The following is a 26,452-nucleotide window of genomic DNA, read 5'->3' as shown; positions in this document are numbered from 1 at the left end:
ATGGAGAGGACAGAGGAAAGAATCAGTGAACTTGTAATAGAATTCTACCAAATGTTTAAAGAAGAATTAACACTAATTCTACACAATCTCTCCCAGAAAATATAGAAGAGGAAATACTTCTCAACTCAAATTACAAGGCTAATATTACCCTGATATCAAAACCTGACAAAGACAATGTACACACAAAAAAGAAAAGAAACAACAAACTAATATCCCTCATGAATATAGACACAAAATTTTAAACAAAATACTAACAAATAGAATTCAATAATACACAAAAATAATTATACACCATGACCAAGTGAGGTTTATTCCAAGGATGCAAGGGTGGTTCAATAATTGAAAATCAATGTAATCTACCATATTAACATACTAAAGAAGAAAATTTGTATAATCGTATCAATTGATGCAGAAAAAACATTTGACAAAATTCAACACCTACCCATGGAAAAAAACTCTCAGAAAGTTAGAAATAGAAGGAAACTTCCTTGATTTGATAAAGGTCCTATACAAAAAACTCTACAGATAGCATACTATGACAAGAGATTTTCACATACTGAGGTATATGGGGTAACTATTTGGGTTCAAAACTGATTTGGCTTGAACTAAAGAAACCTAACTTATGGCCTATCAAATACACGTTATACATCTGCTTTAACCTTTAATGAAAAGAATGCACTCTCAAAAAAAGAATGTGTACTTCCCCCCTACACCTTATTGGTCACACCCTACAGATGAGGCCCAGTATTCCTCCCTTTCCTAGCATCAGGGTCCTGTTGACTTGCTAATTTGCAACTGAATACGTCTTTGAAACTTTGACGAATACGTATCCTGGGTGTGTTTAATGTATGTTTTTTGTTCTAAAGGATATAAGTCTGTACTGAAAACCATACTTCCCTGGGATTTTGGTAGAAACTGCTTCAGACCTGTACATCAATTTGGGGAGAATTGACATCTTCATTATGTTGAGTTTTTCACTCAATGAACATGGTATGTGTCTCCATGTATTTAGCTCTACTTTGATGTCTTTCATTAGCATTTTGTAGTTTTCAGCATACAAGTTAATGTGTTATATAAAAATGTTACGTTTTGTTAGATTTCTATGTTTTGGTTTTTTTTTTTTGTCCTTCAGGGATCTTTTATTTAATTACTTTGGAGTTATGAGGTACAATTGGGGCTCAGATTTTTTTATTTTCTGCCAAAATTGGATGAGATATAAAAGAAATCAACTTAAATTTTCTAATGTCACTTCTCATTGATTTTTCTTTTTTTAAAATTAACTTTTATTGAATTTATGATAGTTTACAGTCTTGTGAAATTTCAGCTGTACATTATTGTTTGTCAGTCATGTTGTAGGTGCACCCCTTCACCCTTTGTGCCCACCCCCCCGCCCCCCCTTTCCCCTGGTAGCCACTAATCTGTTCTCTTTGTCTACATGTTTAAATTCCTCATATGAGTGGAGTCATACAGAGATTGTCCTTCTCTATCTGGCTTATTTCACTTAACATAATTCCCTCAAGGTCCATCCATGTTGTTGTGAATGGGACGATTTTATTCTTTTTTATGGCTGAGTAGTATTCCATTGTATATATATATATATACCACATCTTCTTTATCCAATCTTCAGTTGATGGGCACTTAGGTTGCTTCCATGTCTTGGCTATTGTAAATAATGCTGCAATGAACACTGGGGTGCATGGGACTTTTGGAATTGCTGACTTCAAGCTCTTTGGATAGATACCCTGTAGTAGGATGGCTGGGTCATATGGTATTTCTATTTTTAATTTTTTGAGAAATCTCCATACTGTTTTCCATAGTGGCTGCACCAATTTGCATTCCCACAGTGTATGAGGGTTCCTTTTTCTCCACAGCCTCTCCAACATTTGTCACTCTTGGTTTTGGATATTTTTGCCATTCTAACAGGTGTAAGGTGATAGCTTAGTGTAGTTTTGATTTGCATTTCCCTGATGATCAGTGATGATGAACATCTTTTCATGTGCCTATTGGCCATCTGTATATCTTCTTTGGAGAAATGTCTGTTCATGTCTCCTGCCCATTTTTTGATCAAGTTGTTTGATTTTTTGTTGTTGAGTTGTGTGAGTTCTTTATACGTTATGGAGATTCCATCTATTTTTCTGAGGGATTTTAAATGGTATTGTATTTTAAATTTTGGTTTCTATGTGGTCATTGCTAGAATGTAAAAATACAATTGATTTTTGTATGTTGATCTTGTATCCTACAACCTTGCTTAACTCACTTATTAGTTTTAGGAGGGTTTTTTAATAGATTCCTTGGGATTTTCTATGTAGAACATTATGTCATCTGCAAATAGGAACAGTTTTATTTCTTCCTTTTTTTGGCTTTGTGAGGAAGATTGGCCCTGAGCTAACATCTGTTGCCAATCTTCCTCGTTTTTTTTTTTTTGCTTGAGGAAGATTGTTGCTGAGCTAACATCTGTGTCAATCTTCCTCTGTTTTATGGGAGATGCTGCCACAGCATGGCCTGACAAGTGGTGCTAGGTCCACACCCAGGATCTGAACCTGCGAACCCCAGGCCACCAAAGTGGAGTGCGCGAACTCAACCACTATGCCACCAGGCTGGCCCTTTATTTCTTCCTTTCCAACCCATATCCCTTTTACTTCCTTTTCCAGCTCCATTGCACTGGCAAGGACTTCCAGGACTCTGTTGAGTGGTAGTGGTGGGAGTGGACTTCCTTACCTTATTCCTGACTTAGTGGGAAAGCATTCAGTCTTTCAGTATTAAGTATGTGTCGATGCAAAATAACCAATAACCATTCTATAGATAAGAGAAATGAGTCAGTTTTACTTGAGCCAAGGTGAGGATTATAACCCGGGGAGACCTTTCTAGAAAGGAAGAAAGCATTCCAGGGAAGTATGGTTTTCAGTACAGTCTTATACCTTCTTAGAACAAAGAACATAGATTAAACATGCCCGGGATACACAGTCATCAAAGTTTCAAATTAGCAGGTCAACAGGAGCCTGACAGCAGAAAAGGGACGAATGCGGGCGTTACCAATAGGGAGTAGGAGGGGGAGTACGCATTCTTGTCTTAAGAGAGTGCATTCTTTAATGGCTAAAGCAGATGTGCAATGTATGTTTGATAGGCCATAAGTCGGGCTTCTTTAGTTCAAGCCAAATCAGTTTTGAACCCGAATACTTATCCCATATACCTCAGTATGTGAAAATCTCTTGTCAGAAGCCAGCCCTTATTTGTACCTTTTGTAGATTTCATTGAGTGAAAAACTCAACAAAATGAAGATGTCAATTCTCCCCAAATTGATGTACAGGTCTAATGCAGTTTCTACCAAAATCCCAGAAATATTTTTTATAAGATAGACAAAATTATTCGAAAATCTACATGGAAAGTCAAAGGAAGTAGAATAGCTAAAACAATTTTGAAAAAGAATAAAATAAGAGGAATTAATCTACTCCATTTTAAGACACTGTGGGGAAAGGCAGTCTCTCACATGCAGTCTTTCTGCCCCGACAGGCCTCATAAGAATCTGCCATGGGCTTAGAACACTTTCTTACCAAGACATAAAGAACTCACAGCCTGTGCTGGGCTGACCACCATGAGTGGGAATATGTTTTTCTGTCTCAGGCTCAGTGAACACTCTTTTGTCTTTGCTTGAAGCGTGTGCATCACATGGCACCTGGCCAACCCCACTGTTACATCTGTCCTCCATGGGAGGAGACAGGGTCCCTCCACTGCAGCACAAGAGAGGGGCATGTAGGCAAATTGCCCTGCATCGGCCACTGGGAGAGACCTACTAGCCATGAGGGACCAATGCCCACTACTGAAGCTGATCTTGCTTGGTCTCTTTCTCTGCAAATAAAGCATTATTCCAGCTGGTGCTTGACTGTATCGTGTTCTTCTTGGCAACACCAATACCAAGATGCAGTGGGCAGAAGTGCCTGGACTTCTATCCATGGTGGCTGGCATTGTGATGATCTTTGCTATCCTCTATGTAGTTGGAGTCCTCCCCTTGGATTGGTAACTGGTGCAAGGTAATCTGTTCAACACCCATGACATAGCTACAGTAATCCAGACTGTTTATTACTGGCAGAGAGATATAGATAAATGAATGGAATGGAATAAAGAACCAGAGAAGTACAGACAACAGATTTTTGACAAAGGTGCAAAACCAATTCAGTGGAGAAAGGATAGTCTTTTCAACAAATAATGCAAGAGCAATTGGACTTCCGCAGACAAAAAAACCCCCAAAACCTTGAACTAAATCTCACAATTTAAAGAAAAATGAGCTCAAAATGGATCACAGATTTAACTATAAAACATAAAACTATACACCTTTTAAAAAGAAACCTGGAAAGTAACAAAAAAAATAGACAAGTTGGACTTCATGAAAATTTAAAAAATTTGTGCATCAAAAGATACTATCAACAGAGTAAAAATGCAACCCACAGAGTGGGAGAAAATGTTTGCACATCATATATCTGATAAGGGATTAATATCCAGAATATATAGAGAACTAAAACTCGACAATAAAAAGCCAAACAACCCAATTCAAAACTGGGCAAATGACTTGAATAGACATTTCTCCAAAGAAGACATACAAATGGCCAATAAGCACTTGAAAAGATGCTCAACACCACTAACCATCAGGGAAATGCAAATCAAAACCACATTGAGATATCACCTCACACCCATTAGGATGGCTTCTATCAAAAAAAAAAAAAACAACAACCACCAAAAAGTCCCCCAGAAAACAAGTGTCTGCAAGGATGTGGAGAAATTGGAACCCTTGTGCACTATTGGTGGTAATGTAAAATGGTACAACTGCTGTAGAAAACAATACGGTGGTTCCACAAAAAATTAAAATTAGAATTACCATATGATCCAGCAATTCCACTTCTGGGTAAATAACCAAAAGAACTGAAAGCAGAGTCTTGAGGAAGTATTTGTACACCCATTTTTATAGCAGCGTTATTCACAATAGCTAAAATGTGATATAGCTATTGTGGTATGTGGTATGTTCATCGACTGATGAACAGATAAACAAAATGTGCTTATATACATACAATAGAACATTGCTCAGCCTTAAAAAGGAAGGAAATTCTGCAATATGCTACAGTGTGGATGAACCTTGAGGACATTATGCTAAGTGAAATAAGCCAGTCACAAAAGACAAATACTGTACGATTCCACTTATAAGAAGTACCTAGAGTAGTCAAATTCATAGAAACAGAAAGTAGAATAGTGGTTGCCAGGAGCTGGGGGAAAGGAGGAATGGGGAATTATTGTTTAATGGGTACAGAGTTTCAGTTTTATAAGATGAATGAAGCGTTATGGAGATGAATGGTAGCGACGGTTGCAAAACATTACGAACGTATTTAATACCATTGAACTGAACACTTAAAATTGGTTAAGACGGTAAGTTTTTTTAATGCATGCTATTTATATATATAACATCTGTCTATATATATTATTTTATGATTGCTTCTATTTTTTTTTAATTTGAGTTCATAATAGTTTACATCATTGTGAATTTCAGTTGTACATTATTTCTTGTCTGTCACCACATAAGTACTCCCCTGCACCCCTTGGGCCCAACCCCTACTCCCCTTCCCCTGGTACCCACTGAACTGGTTTTTTTTCCATGTGTTTGTTTATATTCCACATATGAGTGAAATCATCTGGTGTTTGTCTTTCTCGGTCTGGCTTATTTCCCTTAGCATAATTCCCTCCAGGTCCATCCATGTTGTTGCAAATGGGATGATTTTGTCTTTTTTATAGCTGAGTAGTATTCCATTGTATATATATACACCACATCTTCTTTATCCAGTCATCAGTCGATGGCCACCTGGATTGTTTCCATGTCTTAGCTATTGTGAATAGTGCTGCAATGAACATAGAGGTGCATATGTTACTTTGGATTGTTGATTTCAAGTTGTTTGGGTAGATACCCAGTAGCAGGATGGCTGGGTCATATGGTATTTCTATTTTTAGTTTTTTGAGGAATCTCCATACTGTTTTCCATAGTGGCTGCACAAGTTTGCATTCCCACCAGCAGTGTATGAGGGTTCCCTTTTCTCCACACCCTCTCCAACATTTGTTCTTTTTAGTCTTAGTGATTATAGCCATTTAACAGGCATAAGGTGGTATCTTAGTGTAGTTTTGATTTGCATTTCCCTGATAATTAGTGATATTGAACATTTTTCATGTCTATATTGGCCATCTGTATATCTTCTTTAGAAAAATGTCTGTTCGTATCTTCTGCCCATTTTTTGATTGGGCTGTTTGTTTTCTTATTGTTCAGTTGTGTGAGTTCCTTACATATTACGGAGATTAACCCCTTATAGGATATATGATTTGCAAATATTTTCTCCCAGTTGGTGGGTTGTCTTTTTGTTTTGATCCTACTTTCTTTTGCCTTGCAGAAGCTTTTAGTCTGATGAAGTCCCACTTGTTTGTTTTTCTTTTGTTTCCCTTGTCTGAGAAGACATGGTATTTGAAAAGATCCTTTTAAGTTCGATGCCAAAGAGTGTACTACCTATATTATCTTTCAGGACTTTTTATGCTTTCAGGACTTATCTTCAAGTCTTTGATCCATTTTGAGTTTATTTTTGTGTGTGGTGTGAGAGAATGGTCTACTTTCATCCTTTTGCATGTGGCTGTCCACTTTTCCCAACACCATTTATTGAAGAGACTATCTTTTCTCCATCATATGTTCTTGGAACCTTTGTTGAAGATTAGCTGTCTGTAAATGTGCAGTGTTATTTCTGGGCTTTCAGTTCTGTTCCATTGATCTGTGTGCCTGTTTTTGTACCAGTACCATGCTGTTTTGATCACTATGACTTTGTAGTACATTTTGAAGTCAGGAATTGTGATGCTTCCAGCTTTGTTCTTTTTCCTCAGTATTGCTTTAGCAATTCAGGGTCTTTGGTTGCCCCACATGAATTTTAGGATTCTTTGTTCTATTTCTATGAAGAATGTCACTGGGATTCTGATTGGGATTGCACTGAATCTGTAGATTGCTTTGGGTGGTATGGACATTTTAACTATATTTATTCTTCCAATCCATGTGCATGGAATCTCTTTCCATCTCTTTATGTCATCATCTATTTATTTCAATAAAGTCTTATAGATTTCATTGTATAAGTCCTTCACCGGCTTAGGTAAATTTATTCCTAGATACTTTCTTCTTTTTGTTGCAATAGTAAATGTAATTGTATTCTTGAGTTCTCTGTCTATAAGTTCGTTATCATAGTACAGAAATGCAACTGATTTTTGTAAGCTGATACTGTAGTTGTTAATTATTTCTAATAGTTTTCCAATGGATTCTTTAGGGTTTTCTATATGTAAGATCATGTCATCTGCAAACAGTGAGAGTTTCACTTCTTCACTCTCTATTTGGATTCCTTTTCTTCCTTTCTCTTGCCTAATTGCTTTGGCCAAAACCTCCAGTACTATGTTGAATAAGAGTGGTGATAGTGGGCATCCTTGTCTTGTTCCTGTTCTCAGAGGGATAGCATTCAGTTTTTCTCCATTGAGTATGACGTTAGCTGTGAGTTTGTCATATATGGCCTTTATTATGTTGAAGTAATTTCCTTATATCCCCATTTTATTAAGAGTTTTTATCATAAATGGATGTTGGATCTTGTCAAATGCTTTCTCTGCATCTGTTGAGATGATCATGTGGTTTTTATTCCTCATTTTGTTAATGTGTTGTATCCCATTGATTGATTTGTGGATGTTGAACCATCCCTGTGTCCCTGGTTTAAATCCCACTTGATTGTGATGTATGATATTTTTGATGTATTGCTGTATTTGGGTTGCAAATATCTTGTTGAGGATTTTTGCACCTATGTTCATCAGTGATATAGGCCTGTAGTTTTCCTTTTTTGTGTTGTCCTTGTCAGGCTTTGGTATCAGAGTGATGTTGGCCTCATAGAATGTGTTAGGAAGCGTTCCATCTTCCCTAATTTTTTGGAATAGCTTGAGAAGGATAGGTATTAAATCCTCTCTGAAAGTTTGGTAGAATTCCCCAGGGAAGCCATCTGGTCCTGGGCTTTTATTCTTTGGGATGCTTTTGATTACTGTTTCAATCTCTTTACTTGTGATTGGTCTATTCAGATTATCTGTTTCCTCTTAATTCAGCTTTGGGAGGTTGTAAGAGTCTAAAAATTTATCCACTTCCTCTAGATTGTCCATTTTGTTGGCATATAGTTTTTCATAGTATTCTCTTATAATCCATTGTATTTCTGTGGTATCCATTGTTATTTCTCCTCTTTCATTTCTAAATTTACTTATCTGAGCTTTCTCTCTTTTCTTCTTTGTAAGTCTGGCTAGGAGTTTGTCAATTTTGTTTATCTTCTCAAAGAACCAGCTCTTTGTTTCATTGATCCTTTCTACTGCCTTTTTTGTTTCAATAGCATTTATTTCGGCTCTGATTTTTATTATTTGTCTCCTGTTGACTTTGAGCTTTGTTTGTTTTTCTTTTTCTAATTCAATTAGGTATAGTTTGAGATTGCTTATTTGGATTTTTCTTGTCTGTTAAGATGTGCCTGTATTGCGATAAATTTCCCTCTTAATACAGCTTTTCTGCATCCCATATGAGTTGGTATGGTATGTTTTCAATTTCATTTGTCTCCAGATATTTTTTTCATTTCTCCTTTAATTTCTTCAATGATCCATTGCTTGTTCAGTAGCATGTTGTTTAGTCTCCACATCTTTGTCCCTTTCTCAGCTTTTTTCTTGTAATTAATTTCTAGCTTTATCCATTGTGATCTGAAAAGATGCTTGTTATTATTTCAATCTTCTTAAACTTATTGAGGCTTGCCTTGTTCCCCAACATATGGTCTATCTTTGAGAAAGTTCCATACGCACTTGAGAAGAATGTGTATTCTGCTGTTTTTGGATGGAGAGTTCTATATATGTCTATTAAGTCCACTGGTCTAGCTTTTCATTTAATTCCACTGTTTCCTTGTTGATTTTCTGTCTGGATGATCTATCCATTGATGTGAGTGGAGTGTTGAGGTCCCCTACTATTATTGTGTTGTTATTAATATCTTCTTTTAGGTTTGTTAATAGTTGCTTTATATACTTTGGTGCTCCTGTGTTGGGTGCATAGATACTTATAAGTGTTATTTCTTCTTGATGGGGTGTCCCTTTGATCATTATATACTGCCCCTCTTTGTCTCTATTTACCTGTCTAATCTTGAAGTCTACTTTGTCTGATATAAGTATCGTGACACCTGCTTTCTTTTGTTTGCCATTAGCTTGGAGTGTTGTCTTCCATCCCTTCACTCTGAGCCTGTGTTTGTCATTGGAGCTGAGATGTGTTTCTTGGAGGTGGCATATTGTTGGGTCTTCTTTCATCCATCTTGCCACTCTGTGTCTTTTTATTGCAGAATTCAATCCATTTACCTTTAGGGTGATTATCGATATATGAGGGCTTAATGCTGCCATTTTATCATTCATTTTCCAGTTCTCTTGCATTTCCTTTGTTTATCATCCTGTGTATTTTGGTCTACGAATTGAATTATGTACTTTTTTATGTTGCATTTCTTTGTTTTCTCCTTATTTATTATTTGTCTCTCTGTTCTGCTTTTTTATTTAGTGGTTACCATGAGGTTTGTATTCAAAATCTCGTGAATAACATAGTCCATTTTCTGATGGCCTCTTATTCTCTTAGACTAAACCGATTCAGTCTCTTTCCTCTTCCCCTCCTAAGTTGTCTCACATCTTATTCCATCTTGTGCTGTGAGTTTGTGGTTAAAATGACAAGATTATCTTTGTTTTTGGTGTTTTCCTTCCCTTTGTCTTTAATGCTATACTTGAGTATTTGCTATCCTGCTCTGATTCTGTCTACCTACTTATCTCCTTACTCCATACTTTGTAACCCCTTTCTACCTTTTTTTTTTCAGGTCTGAGAGCCTTCTTGAGGATTTCTTGTAGGGGGCTGGTCTCACAGCTACGAACCCCCTTAGCTTATGTTTGTCTGGGAAAGTTTTTATTTCTCCATCATATCTGAAGGATATTTTCACTGGATAGAGTATTCTTGGCTGAAAGTTTTTGTCCTTCAAAGATTTGAATATGTCATTCCAGTCTCCCCTAGCCTGTAAGTTTTCTGCAGAGAAATCTGCTGAAAGCCTGATAGGGGTTCCTTTGTAGGTTATTTTTTTCTGCCTTACTTCCCTTAGTATTCTGCCTTTGTCATTCACTTTTGCTAGTTTCACTACTATATGCCTTGCAGTAGGTCTTTTTACACTGATATATTTAGGAGATCTGACAGTGTCTTCCACATAGATTTCCATCTCCTTCCCTAGGTTTGGGAAGTTCTCTGCTATTATTTCTTTGAACAAGCTTTCTGCTCCATTCTCCTTTTCTTCTCTTTCTGGAATACCTATAATTCTTATTTTGCATTTCCTAATTGAGTCAGATATTTCTCGGAGACTTTCTGGAGACTTCTCTTTCTGGAATACCTATAATTCTTATTTTGCATTTCCTAATTGTCAGATATTTCTCGGAGACTTTCATCATTTATTTTTAGTCTCAGTTCTCTTTCCTCCTCTATCTGGAGCATTTCAACATGTCTATCTTCAAGTATGCTGATATGCTCCTATATGATGTCTGCTTGAGCATTCAGGGAACCCATATTTTGTTTTATCTCATCGATTGTGTCTTTCATCTCCAATATTCTGAGATTCTTCTTTATAGTTTCAATCTCTTTTGTAAAGTACCTCCTGAACTTGTTGAATTGTTTCTCTACATTCTCTTTTAACTCGTTGAATTTTTTGATGATAGCTGTTTTGATTTCTTTGTCATTTAGATTACATATTTCTGTGTCCTCAGGACTGATTTCTGGGTACTTGTCATTTTCTCTCTGTTCTGGAGATCTAATATAATGTTTGATGTTGCTAGAGGGAGTGGCTCTGGTTTTTTGTATCCTGGTGTTATTTGGTCACAATTACCACCTATCACCACTGGGTGGGCATCAAGAGCTGCGTATTCTGAGTCCTCTGCCTTCAGTCAAGATCCTAGGCACTGGAGCCGGTTCTGGGTGGGTGGGGGGAGGTGCACTTTCTCCTCCATGCTCTCAGGGTTTTCTCCCTCTGCTCTCACTACCTTCTCTCCTGGGGTGTTGGCTTGATAAGGTCACCCCTGTGAAAGCTTTCACTTTGGTAGAGGGCTTCCCTCTATGCTGCAATGGCCCTCAGTGATCCTTGACGTTCCCATGAATGAATGTCCCCTCCCCTATTCCTTCCCTCTCAGAGGCTGCCCATTTTCCTGGGTCACGGTCTTTAGGGGAGGGAGTGAAGTTTTCTCCTACCCTGTTCCACTTCCTCCAAGGGGGGCTCCAGCCTCTCCCCACTCCATCATATGGCTGCGTGGATCTCTCTGACGTTTTCTGTGTTGTGTTTCGATGTCCTCTGTTGGAGTACGAATGTCTTTTTTGTTGTATGTTGGAGGGGAGAGATTACTGGGACAGCTCACTCTGCCATGATGCTGATGTCACTCTCTAAGGTAAATTTTATGTTATTTGCATTTCACCACAATAAAAAAAATTGAAAACAAAAACCAAAGAACCAAATCATTCAACTAGCAAAAGGCCCACAAGTTGGTCTAAGGAGGATCCAAGAAATGAAGTGCGCCATCAGATACTTTGAAACAAAACAGAAGAAAACAGACAATGCTACATTTAAGGATGAAACGGGTAAATAACGGAAGAAGATTAGTTATTGGGAAGGTGGTGGTAAAACGGTCATTACTTTAGGTGTGATTTTCCATATGGAAACTCAAAGGAATCAGCTGAAAAAACAGATTAAAATTCAGACATCTGTAAGGTTGCAAAATATTTAAAAATCAGTTTCATTCCTATGCTTACGCCCACAATTATTAGCTAGAAAAATAATGAGTTGAGAAAAATCCAAATGCCAATGCAATTAAAATAGAAAATACCTGGAAATGAACATTTATATTAAAGTGCTGGATCTTAATGATGAAAATTATAACATTTTATAACATAAAAGAAGATCCAAACAAATGGAGAGACCTATAATATTTCTAGATGGAAAGACGATTTAATATTACAAAAATATAAACACTCCCCAAATCTCTATATCTCCCACAATCTAAATACCAGTGAGATTTTTCAAAACTGAACAAAATTATTCTAAAGTTTACCTGAAAAAAAATGAAAGTGGGAAAATAACCAATACTATTTTGAAAAAGAGTAATAATATTGCATTAGTATATTTAGTAAGACAAATTTCAAAATATATTAACTTGTTTAATGGCAGATTGCAAATGGCAATTACATTTTCAATGTGGCAGATTACAAAATGTTACGAGTATAATCTCTGTTAGAAAATAGATTATGCACAAAAAGGTGCTTGGAGTAGATATAGCAAAATATTATAAGTGGTTGTCTCTGACTGATGGAATAGGGGTAAACACTTTCAGCTCACTTGCATTTCCTAAATTTTCTACAATGAACATATATTGATATTATAAAGAGGTAAATACAATGTTCATTGTATAGAAGCTCAGATCACATCTTTACTCCTCATGAAGTCTTCTCTGATTTAATCCCATCCTTCCTGATCTGGGCTAGGAGCCTTCACTTTATTTTTATTATTGCAGATATAGTATATTGTAATTCTTTGGCTTTCTCTCTTCTAGCCTTGTGAGCTTTTTATAAATGAAATTGTGTCTTTTATCTCTGAATCCCTAATACGGAGTCTAATATACAGCAGGTCCTCACTAAGTATTTGTTGACTGAATCAATAAACAAGAAAAAAGAAAAAAGAAAAATACAGCATACAAAAAAGAAAATTTGCAACTCCTTGTATATCCACTAGAGGGAACCATATTCCCACTAAGATGATTCTTGGCGCGTATAGTTTTTTTTTTTTTTAAACAAGGCTGTTCAAATCTGAGAAACCTTCCAGAAGGCATTATCGATCGCACCTGTGTGCACTGAATGTAAGCCATTCGTAACAGTGAGATATCTTTCTATGATTAGATAATCCCAAGATATCCCACCTTATCCAAACTCATTGTACTTAATACCTGCTCTGTTGGGTCTGGCACCGACCAAAAGCAGTTTTATTGCTTTATCAGATTGTATCCTGTGTGTCTTGCCTCCACAACAAGAGAGTAAGCTCATGTTTAAGCTCATTTCTCTCTCACTAGCAAGCTCAGTTCTAACCAGTAAAGGTGTGCAAAAATACTCATTTATTGAATTAAAAGGTTAACATTCTCCCTTGAATCAGGTGTCACTCTAAGAAAATTTAATATGCAAAATTGCAAACGTACAAAACATAAAAATTACGTGATGTTTCTAAGAACATTCTGAGATTTGTGGAAGGTGCCAAGGCAAAATTACAAAAGAAAGCCTTTCCTGGTACACTTAAGCTATGACCTTGTTTTTAGAATTCAAGCAGGCGCCACTTTTACAGGGGACAATTATGATTTAAACAGTGACAGACTGTGGCTGATGAGACTTGAGGCGCAGACAAGCCCATTCAAGGTGGGCAGAGGTGCTTCCAGAGGAAGGCGTGACTGGAATGTGTTTGATGTTAAAAAAAACAAAAAAACCCAAACAGGTGGAGATCCGTTAAGTTGCAGAGCTGCTGTCTTATCGGGGCTGTGATAGGAACACAGTAGAAAGAGAGACAGGAGCGGGCAGCAGTTTCTCAGTCGGTTTCCAGCCGTGTCCCTAAGAGGTATGGTGGCCGCTAGAGGCCAAATCCCAGCTCCACCACTTGCTGATTTGTGTGACCTTGAATGAGTGACCAGCCTCTCAATGCTTCTGTTACTCCAAATGCAAAATGGAGATGACAATTAGAACCCACAGCATAGGATTCTTAGGGTTAAATGAGATAATATGTATGAAAAGTGCTTGGAATAGCACTTGGTACACAGTAAATGCGCAAAACAGTTACTATTAAGCATAAACTCATTCAAAAAATTACACAGAAAAATTTCAATAAATTATGCCTGGCACAGAGTAGGCATTATACAGACAGTCCCCAACTTATGATGGCTCGACTTACCATTTTTTGACCTTACAATGCTGTGAAAGCGACACACATTCAGTAGAAGCTGTACTTCAAATTTTGAGTGTTGATCTTTTCCCCGGGCTAGCAATATGTGTGTAACACTGTCTCGGGACGCTGGGCAGCCGCAGGGACACACAGCTCCCAGTCAGCCACTAGATCTTGAGGGTAAACAAGCAATACACTTACAACCATTCTGTACCCAGACAACCATGCTGTTTTTCACTTTCAGTATAGTATTCAATAAATTACATGAGATATTCTTTACTATAAAACAGGCTTTGTGTTAGAGGATTTTTCCAAGTGTAGGCTAATGTAAGTGTTCTGAGCATGTTTAAGGTAGGCTAGGCTAAGCTATCATGTTCCGTAGGTTAGATGTATTAAATGCATTTTCTACCCGTGATATTTTCAGCTTATGATGGGTTTATCAGGAGGCAACCCTATCGTATGTTGAGGAAGATCTGTATAAAGATAGGCTGTTATTATTATGGAAGAGAAGAGTTCTGGCTGGTCCACATGTTTTTGATCCCCATGCAAGGTGTGTTCCCATCACACGTGTGTGGTCATGGGACTGCCCTATAGCTGGATAGCACCAGCCCTGATGATTGCTCTGGTTCCTCTATTCTGATTCCTTTCAATACGTAAGTAACCTTCTGATGGTAAGTTAGCATTCTACATAAACATTTTGCTAAGGAGAAAAGGTACTGGCAAACTGGTATTAATATGACTAATATGCCACACTTTATTAGTTTAAGATACAAATGTTTATTAGTTTTACTTAAGTTTATTATTATTAGTTTAAGATACAAAATAAGGTCACATTTCCTTTAATGTTCAATTTGGAGAGACTTTAAGCCCCTTCCTGACAAAATTAATAGGAATTAAGACTTTCCAGGGGTCTCTCCCCATAAATATTCCTAAAGAAAAAGGGTTCATTCTACTCAGTCAACAAGTATTTATTAAGTACCTGCTGTGTGCCAGGCACTGTTCAAGGCATTGTAGTTAAAGTGGTGAACAAAACAGCCCCTCCAAATCCCTGCTTTCATGGGGCTTACATTCTAGTGGGGAAGACAAATGATAATTTAAGGGTGAGTTAAATAATATCATAGCTGGATAGTGATAAGTACTAAGGAGAAAAATAACGCAAGCGAGAGGGATTTATGAGGAGGGAAGGAGGGGGGTGATGTACTTTTAGATAGAGAAGCCAGGGAAGTCAGATCTAAAGGAGATGAGGGTGGCATCAATTGGTCCAAGGGCCAGTTAACCTTGTGACTCATCCGCTGTGACTTTCAGGGATTCAAATGTTCCCAAATCTGGTTTAATCTCCACAAATGCTCACCCCAGGCCACTTCTGCTGAACTCACAGGCATCAGGGACACCCCACCACTGCCAGGACCACCTGTCCCACAGGCAGAGGCATTCTCTTAATCCTGGAAGTCCACAAACCCTGCATCCCCAGCTACTGTTGCCCCTGAGAAAGATGATGGAGGCCAGTGGACCCGTCTTCCACATCCTCATCACCGGAGGAGCTGCTCATCCCCCAGCCCACACCTCTCTGGCCTCCCCATACATCTGGGTTGGGCCCAGTGATCACAGAATGTCTCTCCCTATCTTGTTTTCAGCCACAGAATTAGCCACCTCCTAAGATGACAGGCAGAAAGGTCTTCATGGCCCCAAAAGATAATCCCCAAATAGAAGAGGCCAACACTGATCTAATTCCTAAGGTCTGGGGTATTCCATCTCAGCCACATGCACCTTCTTACGAGAGGATTCTGATCCACAGGTCAGCCAACTTTTTCTATAAAGGGCCAGTTAGTAAATATTTTACGTTTGTAAGCCACATGGGTTTCTGTCCCACATTCTTTTGTTTTGTTTTGTTTTGTTTTACAACCCATTAAAAATCTTTTTAAAATGTTCCTTGCTCGTGAGCTGTACAAAAAAAAGCCACAGGTTATACTTTGGCAATCCCTGGTCCAATCCATTTGTCAGTTGCCACATTAAAATTAAAAAAATGGTTCTCATGGTGTATAAATCAGTCATTTGTTGGTTTTTGTTGGTTCATTTAGCATGAATAGGATACAATTATCTGCTGCAACAGATAATGTATCATTTGTAAGACCTGATACATAGTAGGCATTCAATTTGCTACAGGTGAAAAAAAGATGTGTTCTTTGAACAGCAGACACAGTGGTTCCTCTTCAGGAGGGAACTGTCTTCCGTGAGCAGATCTTGATGGATGGCCCTGGATGTGGAAGGTGGGAGGGAGACGGTGATGCAGAGAGAGAATCGCACCGCTCTGCAGGAGACGTTATTGAGCAGATGAACACTGGAGAAAAGAGTAGATGGGAGGAAGAGTGGAGGGGGAAATGGAGGCAGGACAACATGTGAGGTGACTGAAGCCCTAGGGAAATGTGGACAGAGATGCAGTCCTGTGGCCGAGTGGCCCAAAGACTGTTTTTTTAATCAACAAGGCTGTCTAATATTCCATTTTAAGTGTCTGTATTGCTGTACTATAAACCCCTTCAGCTCCCAAACCTCCAGTTTGTGGCATTTTTCTTTTTCCTTTACAAGCAAGAATGTGGCTAAATCCCAAACAGCAGGATTTATTGGAAGATATGGAGCAGAGCCCAGAATTCAAGGAAATGTTGAAGATCTAGGCTTGGAAAGCAGTGCTGGTGATCTAGCTAGCCTGCCACTCCTGAGGTCAGCAGGCAGCTGCTCCGCTCCAGAAGTGAAGTCCAGGAAGCCAACTTCTGACTGGCCTGGCATGGCCACATGTCCACGCTGCGGCCTAGGCATGGTAGGATGTCTAAACAACTCCACTGCATCTGTGTCTGTGAGGGGAGGGGGAGCTCCACAAAGCAGATCGGGGTACTATGACCAGGAAAATGGGGACTTTGGACAGGTGAAACAACAGACATCCACTGCGTCAGCTGCACACCAGTATCTCCTGTGAGGGGTCTTTGGGGCATGAGGAAACGGGGCAGAGACCCACGTTTTGGTCATTTACAGTAGAAAGAAGGGAACAGGCACAGAAAGTGAGAGCTCATTGGAGACAAGAGCTCAGAATCAAAGGTGACGCTGAGAAATGAGCCCTGAGAAATGCATGTGAATCCTAGGGAGGTTACCGGAATTTCCCAAGGATGCTGGAGGGGGCTTGAGCCAACTTTATGAAAAGTCTAGATTGTATATTATTTCCCTCACTCCATCCCTTAACCTGTGACTGTACTGAGGCTGTGAGATTAAGGATCAGACCTGATACGTAGGAGAGGGACAGGGACAGAACCTCTGAGGTGGCTGCCTGAGCAACCAGCTAGCTTCTCCAACTTAAATATACAAAGGGCTCCATTATCTAACACCTTTACTTCAGGAAGTCCTCCAATACACAGATCCTAGGGTTTTGGAATCAAGAAAGGGTCTTCTGAGAGCCTCTGTTCACTTACTTTACCTGCCCGTTGGGGTTCTAAGCCACAGGGTCTCAAATTGTGGTCCCCAGACCGTAGCATCAGCATCAACCTGGGAACTTATTAAAAACGCTAATTTTAAGCCCCTGCCCCCAACCCATGGAATCAGAAATTTGGTGGTGGGGGAGCAAGCAATCAGTATTTTAACAGGGTCTCCATGAGCTACTGGTGCAAGCTCAACTTTTCCCATTCTTTGGGATTTGCCCAAAATCACAGATGGTTAGTGCAAGAGCCAAGAGAAGATTTTCAGTCTATGTATCTTGTATGTCTCATTCAAATCTCTCTGCTGAAATTTGGTCATTTATGCACTAAGTAGTAATATTTTATTCCAATAAACCCTGCATCTGTGCCCCAGAGTAGTAGATTCCTACACTCTGCCCCTAGAACTATGCTACTGTTGCAAAGATGTATTTTTCCTTGTTTCTACAAAGTCAGCCCTGACTGTAGTTTTGGCACTAGCCTCTCCCAATTATTTCGTCTGGGGTTATGCAGGGGGCATCAATCAGTCAGTGTCCAATTTCTTCCTCAACCACTGTTTTGCCAGTAACTTCGATTCTTGTCCCTACTGGTACCAGTTCGAGGACATCTCTTAAATTCCGGTGCTTCAGGGTCATTCAGAGAAAGGCCTGGGGACATTATCTGCCCTCATGATGCTGCCCAGCATTATGGAAGAGCCACTGTACCACTTCAACCTTAGTCCACAGGAGTTGACCTTGGCTTATATAAATTGAGTCGCTTCCTCCATTGCAACATTTTCTCAGTTTTCTCCTAGTTTATTCCCTTCCCAGCACCATAACAACCCAATCCCCATGAGAAGCTCTGAAGATGTTATAGGAAAGATAGGAAGAGTGAGCCTTCCAATGGGACCTCCAAGACCAATGCAGGTATTTGTCCTCAAAGGAATCCACAGTCATCTTTTTCTTCTCGTTGGATTTGACCACCTTGCGACATATAGCACTTTCCCATGATTGCCTAAATGCTTCTAGGTCACTCTGGACCCTCCTAATACCTTGGCACCCCTCATAGGATATCCCACAGCATCAACAATGGAGCCAAACACCAAAATCACATGAGTCACAGAGGGAAAGTGATGGCTCACTATGGCAGGTACTAGTCTCAGGAAAAGTGATTACGAGCTATCACCAGGCAGCCCTGTGAAGGGAATCAAGAAATCTAGACCTCTAGAAGGATGAAAAATGAAGGGAAGAGAAACACCATCCAAAGCTGGTTTAAAGGCAGAATTGTCCAACCCCCAGGCTGAACGTCCAACATTACGTCCGCGCATGTGGTTGAGTGTCCTGTTTTAGGACTGGTCAGCAAGTGTGTCCTTCCTCCACGCCACACCCACAGGGGACATCCCTGACACTGTGATCCTTCTGGTCCTTTTTCTCTTCTTCATAAAATTTTAAAACAAAATTCAGATTGTATAGTATTTACAGTATATATGTTTTTCCTTTTATAATTTGTCTATATTTTCATGTCATTGTATATTTTTCTACATTAGCAATTTGTTGCCCATGTAGAGTTTCACTGTAAATAAATAGGTGCCATACCTAACCAACCAGTTCCCTATTCGGAGGCATTTATGTTCTTGACTGTATGGCCTTCGTAGTGCATTCTATCATTTATTGATACACAAATAATTATATTGGTTCCATTTAATATTCTGGTCTTGAATCCTATTTTGTATGATTTTAATGTTAGGCCATATGGACAGTTCCTTGTGGTTGCACTTGCCTCTGATTTTTTCCCCATCCCTTTACTTTTCAGTCTTCTCTGTGTTCCATTTTGTGTTATATATATATGTATATATATATGTATATATGTATATATAACACATATACAGATTCTTTTGTCTTTTGATAGAGATTTTAAAGCCATTCACTTCTATTGTGACAAAAGTTATACCTGGCCTTTGTTCTGTCAATTTATTTTATGGTTTCTATTTTTAATGCTTTCTGGTTCTTTCTTTCTTTTTTTTCTTACTATAGTAATCAAGTTTACTCTTCCATTCATGATTTGGAAATTACATACCTTTGTGTTTTCTACTTGGGCTTACTTAATTTAAAATGTATAGATATATTTGAATTATACCTCCTTATTTCATTAATTCTAAAAAACTATACAAGTAAAATATAAATACATTTGCATTTTAAAAGTTCAAATAAGGGGGCTGGCCCCATGGTCGAGTGGTTGAGTTCGCGGGCTCTGCTTCGGTGGCCCAGGGTTTCACTGGTTGGGATCCTGGGCACGGACATGGCACCGCTCATTAGGCCACACTGAGGAGCGTCACACATGCCACAACTAGAAGGACCCACAACTAAAAATACACAACTATGTACCAGGAGGCTTTGGGAGAAAAAGGAAAAATTTAAAAAAATCTTTAAAAGTTCAAATAAGACCAAAGTATGTAAAGTGAGAAGTGAGTTTTCCCAATCTCGTTGCCCTCTCCACAGAGAACCACTGCCCTAACTTGGATGTGTTTTCATCCAGACCTTTTTCTGTGTGTGAGCACATGCGTACGTGTGTGTGTGTGAGAGAGAACAGATTTGTAGATTTTTTAAAAACACAAACAGGATCAATATGCATTAATTACTACTTGCTTTTTCATTTAGCAATGCATTTCTTTGTAAATAGATACAGTATTACATCAGTACTTACGGCTGTGTGTACGTGCCATTTGTCACAGCAGTCCATGATAGGGACTTACCTAATTTATCTAACCAGTCCTCTGCTTACAGATGTGTAAATTGGTTTCTGTTTTTCACTACTACCAACAATGCTCTAATGAAAAATTCCTTTATATACATCTTTGTAAACCTGTGCAGGTATTTCTATGGTATTAACCTAGAAGTGAAATTACTAAGTCAAAAAGACACACGTTTAAGTTTTTGATAGCTATGACCAAATTATCCTTCAAAAAGTTGTACCAGTTATACACTCCTAAAAACTCAATGGGAGTACCTGTAGCTTCACATTCTTATTCACGTTGGGTTTTAACAAGCTTTAAAAGTTTGGCCTATCTGATGACTGAAAATGATATTATAGTTTTGCTTTAATTCATAGCTCACTGAGTGACAGTGAGAACATGATCTTTTCACATCCGTTTGGCCATTTTGTTCTTTCTGTGAATTTCCTGTGCTTTACCTTGTACGTCATGTACTTTGCTCATTTGTCTGTTATTTATCTTTTTCATATTCATTTGTAGGATGGGTCTTAATCCTTGGTCTGTTACATATGCTGAAAACATATTTTCACTGAGTCTGTGGCCTGATTTTTAAAAATGTATTTAGAGTGACTTTTGTCCTACAAAAAGTTTGCTACTTTGTGGTAATCATATCTGTGAGTCTTTCCTTCACAGCTTCTGGGTTTTATGTCTTTCTTCCCTATTGCACAATTATAAAAATAGAGTATTTTTTAATTTGCATTTTGAAATTTGCATAAAGCAAAATTCTCTTTGTAGTGTACCACCCTATGAATTTTAACAAATTCATACAGCCACGTAACCACCACCACAAATAAGATACAGTTCTATACCCCCAAATTTATTCATGCCTTTATTCCCACACCCAACTTGTGACAACCACTGATCTGTTTTCAAGGATTTCTCATATAAATGCAATCACAAAATATGTAGCCTTTTATCTGACTTCTTTCACATAGCACAATGCATATGGGATTCATCCATATTGTGTGTGCATTAGCAGTTTATCCTTTTTATTGCTGAATAGTATTCCATTTATGGAAGTACCATAGTTTGTTGATCCATTCACTAACCGAAGGGCATGCGGTTGTTTCTGGGTTTTGGCTGTGAATAAAACCATTATGAACATTCACATAAAGGTTTTTGGGTGAATATAAATTTTCCTCTCTCTTGGTTAAATACCTAGACGAGGGATTGCTGGATCTTATGACAAGTGTGTGTTTAACTTTATAAGCTATCAGACTGTCTTCCAAAGTGACGGTGCTATTTTGCATTCCCACCTGCAATGTACGCGAGTTCCAGTTGCTCTGCACTTCGTATTGTCAGGTGTTTAAAAAACATTCTAGGGGCTGGCCTGGTGGTGCAGTGGTTAAGTTCGCATGTTCTGCTTCTCGGCGGCCAGGGGTTCGCCGGTTCGGATCCCGGGTGCGGACATGGCACTGCTTGGCACGCCATGCTGTGGTAGGCGTCCCACGCATAAAGTAAAGGAAGATGGGCACTGATGTTAGCTCAGGGCCAGGCTTCCTCAGCAAAAAGAGGAGGACTGGCAGTAGTTAGCTCAGGGCTAATCTTCCTCAAAAAAACCCCCCAAAAACCAAAATATTCTAATAAGTGTATAGTGGTAACTTGTCGTTTTAGTTTGCATTTCTCTAGCAACTAATGATGCTGAACATCTTTTGGTGTACTTATTTGCCATTCATATGTCTTTGCTGAAGTGTCTGTTTAAATCTTTTGTCCATTTTAAAAATCGGGTTATTTTTCATTATTGAATTTTAAAAGCACTTTACATTTTTTCAATACAAGTCCTTTGTCAGATATGTAATGCAAATATTTGTCACAGTCTGTGGCTTGTTTGCTCATTTTTTAAACAGTATCTTTTGTAGAGAAAATTTTAATTTTGACGAAGTCCAATTTAAAATTTTTTTTCTGTCATGGATTGTGCCTTTGATATCATATCTAAGAAATCTTTGCCTAACCCAAGTTCGCAAAGATTTTTTTTAAATAAATTTTATAATTTTGGATTTTACATTTAGGCCTATGATCAAGTTTGAGTTAATTCTGTGTAAGGTGAAAGGTTTGAATGGAGGTTCAGTTTTTGCATATGACCATCCAAGTCTTGAGCACCATCCATTGAAAATATTATCCTTTCTCCATTGAATTGTGCTTGGCCTTTGTCAAAAAGCAATTGGTCAATTTGTTCTACCTCTTAAGGCTCTCTCCTATTCCACTAATCCTACATCCATCTTTCCCCCCGTATTGCACTGTGCTCATCACTACAGTTTGATAACAACTCTTGAAATCAGATAGTACGAGTCCTCCAACTTCGCTTTTCTTTTCCAAAATTGTTTGGTTATTTTGGCTGCTTTTGTCTTTGTATATCAACTTTAGATATGATATCTAAAAAAATAATCCTACTGGGATTTTGATTAGGAATGCATTGAGTCTATACATGAGTTTGGGGAGAATGAACATCTTCACAATATTGAGTTTTCAAGTCCATGGAGACATTCTCTCTCTCCATTTATTTAGATATTTGCTGTTTTTCATGAGAGTTTTATAGTTTTAAGTACACAAAAAATGCATATTTTGTTAAATGTATACGAAATATTTCATGTTTTGGAGGTATTAAAGTGGTACTATTTTGGTGGTAAATAATACTGTTTTTAAATTTTTATTTTTTGCTCATTGTTAGTATATAGAAATACTATTGGTTTTGCATATTGACTTTGTATTCTGCAAGCTTACTAAAATTACTCATTAGTTTAGTAACTGTTTGGTAGATTCCTTGGGATTTTCTAAGCAGACAATCACGTCTGAGAATAGACAGTTCTATTTCTTCCTTTCCAAGCTTTGTGCTTTTTCTTACCTTATTGCCCCAGCTAAAACCTCATGTAAAGGCTGACTAGCAGAGGGAGAGTGAGCATCTTTGACTTGTTTCCAGTCTCAGGAAAATCATTTGGTCTTTCATCATTAAGTACAATGTAAGTTTTTTTGTACATGCCCATTATCAAATTAAGGACATTCCTTTCTATTGCTAATTTTCTAAGAGGTTTTAATCATGAATGGATCTTAAATTTTGTCAAATACTTATTCTCCATCTATTGAGATTATTAGCCCAGTACTTTCAATTTTATTTGTATGCTTAGATCCACCTAGAATTTATTTTTTATATGATATGTGGAAGTGACTGAACTTTATTTTCCCCCAAATGATTAACTAATTGTTGAAACCCTTTAATAAATTGTCTGTCATTTCCTTACTCATTTGCAATGTCACTTGTACCATATATTGAACTCTCAGAAATAAGTGGTTCTGTCTCTGGACCTTCTCTTCTGTTCCATCAATTTATTGGTCTAATCCTTTGCCAATCTACCATGAATCAATTACTAAAGCTTGACGATATGTTTTAGTATCTGCTAGAAAAATGTTTTTCCTGCCATTTTTCTCTTCCAGATGAATTTAAATCTGCTTGCTAAATTCCTTACAGAAACCTGTTGATATATTATTCGGGATAGCGTTAAATTTATAAATTTGGAGGAATAATTGTTATTTTACAGCACTGAGCTTTTCTGTTAGGAAATAGTATGTATTTCTACATGTAATCAGGCCTTTATTTGTGAATTTCAATCACTTTGTATACTTTCCTTCATGAAAATCTTTATATTGTCACCTTACCAATATCTTCCTAGTTCTAAAGTTTCTCACTTTTCTTGAATTTTTCCAGATAGATAAAAGTACCACCTGCCCAAAGTGAAAGTTTTGTATTTTTCTTTCCAATATTTATATATCTCATTTCTCACCTTTTTTCTTTCTTTCTTTCTTTCTTTTTTTTTTTTTCATTATTGCATTGAAAAGGACATCCAGTTCAATACTAAATGGTAGTGGTAGGGGCTGTAAATATTATTCCTCATTTTAATGGGAATGCTTCAAGTATTTCATGATTAAGCATTATGTTTGTTGTAGATTTTTGGTCAAGACACCTTTTCAAATGTAGGACACTTTCTTCTATGACCTATTTTCTAAGATTTCCTTTTTAAACTAGGAATGTGTGTTGCATTTTATCAACTACTTCTTTTGGGTACCTATTGAGATAATCATCTTTTTTCTCTTCAGAGAATACAATGAATTCTATTAATATATTTTCTACTTTCCAACTTCTCTTCCTTTCCTGGGACAAGCTCAATTTGGCGTGGTGCAGTATTCTTTTAATCCCCTGTTAGATTTGATATACTAATAATTTATTTAGAAATTTTGTATTTATGATCATAAGTGAGATTAACCTTTTTCTGAGTCCTATGTTCATCTGATTTCAGAACTAGGGTAATACCTACCATTTAGATGAACTGAAAAGCTTCCGATCTATTTTATGGGCTAGAACCATATAACCATATAACAGGGGAAATATCTGTTCCTTTGTTTAGTTTATCCAGATTGCGAAACTACTTGGGTCTGGTGCCTTTTTTTTTTTTTTAGTAGATTTTAAATTATTTTTCCTTTTGTCTAAAGGTGATAGTCCATAAGTTTTCTCCTTCTCATTGAACCAGTTTTGGTTATTTGTACTTTTATGGATCAAACATTTTATCTTAAATTTTAATTGCATTTATTTGAAGTTGTATGTAGCAATCACTAAGTTTTTTCCACATTTCTTGTTCCTTACACTATTTATTTCTTCTTTTTTTATTAATCTGATTCACCAAGAATTCATCTATTTTATTGGTCTTGACAAAGAAGTAGTAATTGGTTTTAGTAAAGTAGCTCACTTTGTAAAATTTCATTAATTTCTATTTTTATTCTTATTCTCTTTCCTTTTATTTCTTTGGGTTTATTTTTCCTATTCACTTCCTACCTCTTGAATCAAATGCTTAGTTTGTTTATTTTCACAATTTCTGTTTTCTACAAGTACTTAAAGCTGCAAATCTTCCCATTTGTACCACTCCAGCAGCACTCACAGATCTTGAAATGTAGTGTGCTCATTTGTTCATTTCTAAGTAGTTTGTAATTTCAATTTTAATTCCTCTTTAATCCAAGTTAATTAGAAGTGTGCTTTCTCATTTTCAAGAGGATAGAGCTGTCTGTTTGTCATTTTTACTATTTTTTTGTTGTTAAATAATTTTACGCATGTGGTCACTGAATATAAGTTATGTAATTTCTACCTTACAGAATCTATTGAAATTTTCTTTGCAAATATTCCATGTAAGTTATATATTATATATATAATGGATATATATATCCATTATTTCTTGAGTATAAAAGTTCTTAACAATGTTAATAGAATCTTCCATATCATTTTTTTCTACTTGAAATGTTAGTTTGATTTTTTTTTGTTGCATCTGTTTCTATTATTTAATTTTAAATTCCTGGGTCATTTCGTTTTAGGTGCTTTAGGCAGACAGCACAGGATTTGGGATCTTTCATCTCCAATCTGAGGGGCTCTGTATTTTTCACAGGGTTAATACATCCATTCAGATTGTGATTACCGACACAAATTCTTGCATCTCATTTTGTGTATTCTGTTTACCTTACTTTGTTATCGTTTCCCCTTTCCCCTTTTGTTGAGGTAATGACGTTTTTCTATTTAACTGTTTTTCTTTTAATGGTTAGGAAGTTATCTATCCTATTTCAGTGTATCCAGTGGTTACTCTATTTTCTAAGCACACACTTGAACTTGTCGTATTAAATCAATGTCTTCAATTAATGACTATAACTAGCGTCTCTCTGAACAAGTCAAGAACCTTTTCAGGCTCTCACGTTTCTCCTTTGCCCTGCTACCTCTCAAGTACAGCTCATTAGGGACATTAATTCCAGGATTGTTCCCTCTCTCTCTCCTTCTCCACTCTCTTCAACTAATACTGATTTTAAATTTCACCACAAGTTTTGCTGTGTTTTGTCACCAGATTTTGTGTCCCTCATGCCTCTTCCTTTGATTCATTTTTCATTTTCCCGAAATACATTTAGTTATTCTTCCAGAGAGGGTGCTCGAGTGGTATATTTTCTGAAGCCTTACATTTCTGAAAATGTTTTTATTTTGCTCTCACACTTGAATGATGGGTTCACCTGGGTATAGAATTCTAAGTTCAAAATAATTTTTCCTCAGAACCTTGAAAGCCTTGCTGCATTGTCTCCTTGAACCCACTGTTGCTGAAGAGAAGCTTTCCCTCCTAATGGCCACATACCCCACTGCTCTCCTCCTCAGGGACCCGAAAGCAGAATAAAAGGGAAGTCGACCCGGACGTTCCTGG

Source organism: Equus caballus, chromosome 4 (genome assembly GCF_041296265.1).
Source record: "Equus caballus isolate H_3958 breed thoroughbred chromosome 4, TB-T2T, whole genome shotgun sequence".
Lineage (NCBI taxonomy): Eukaryota > Metazoa > Chordata > Mammalia > Perissodactyla > Equidae > Equus > Equus caballus.
Note: the sequence above shows the minus strand (reverse complement) of the source record.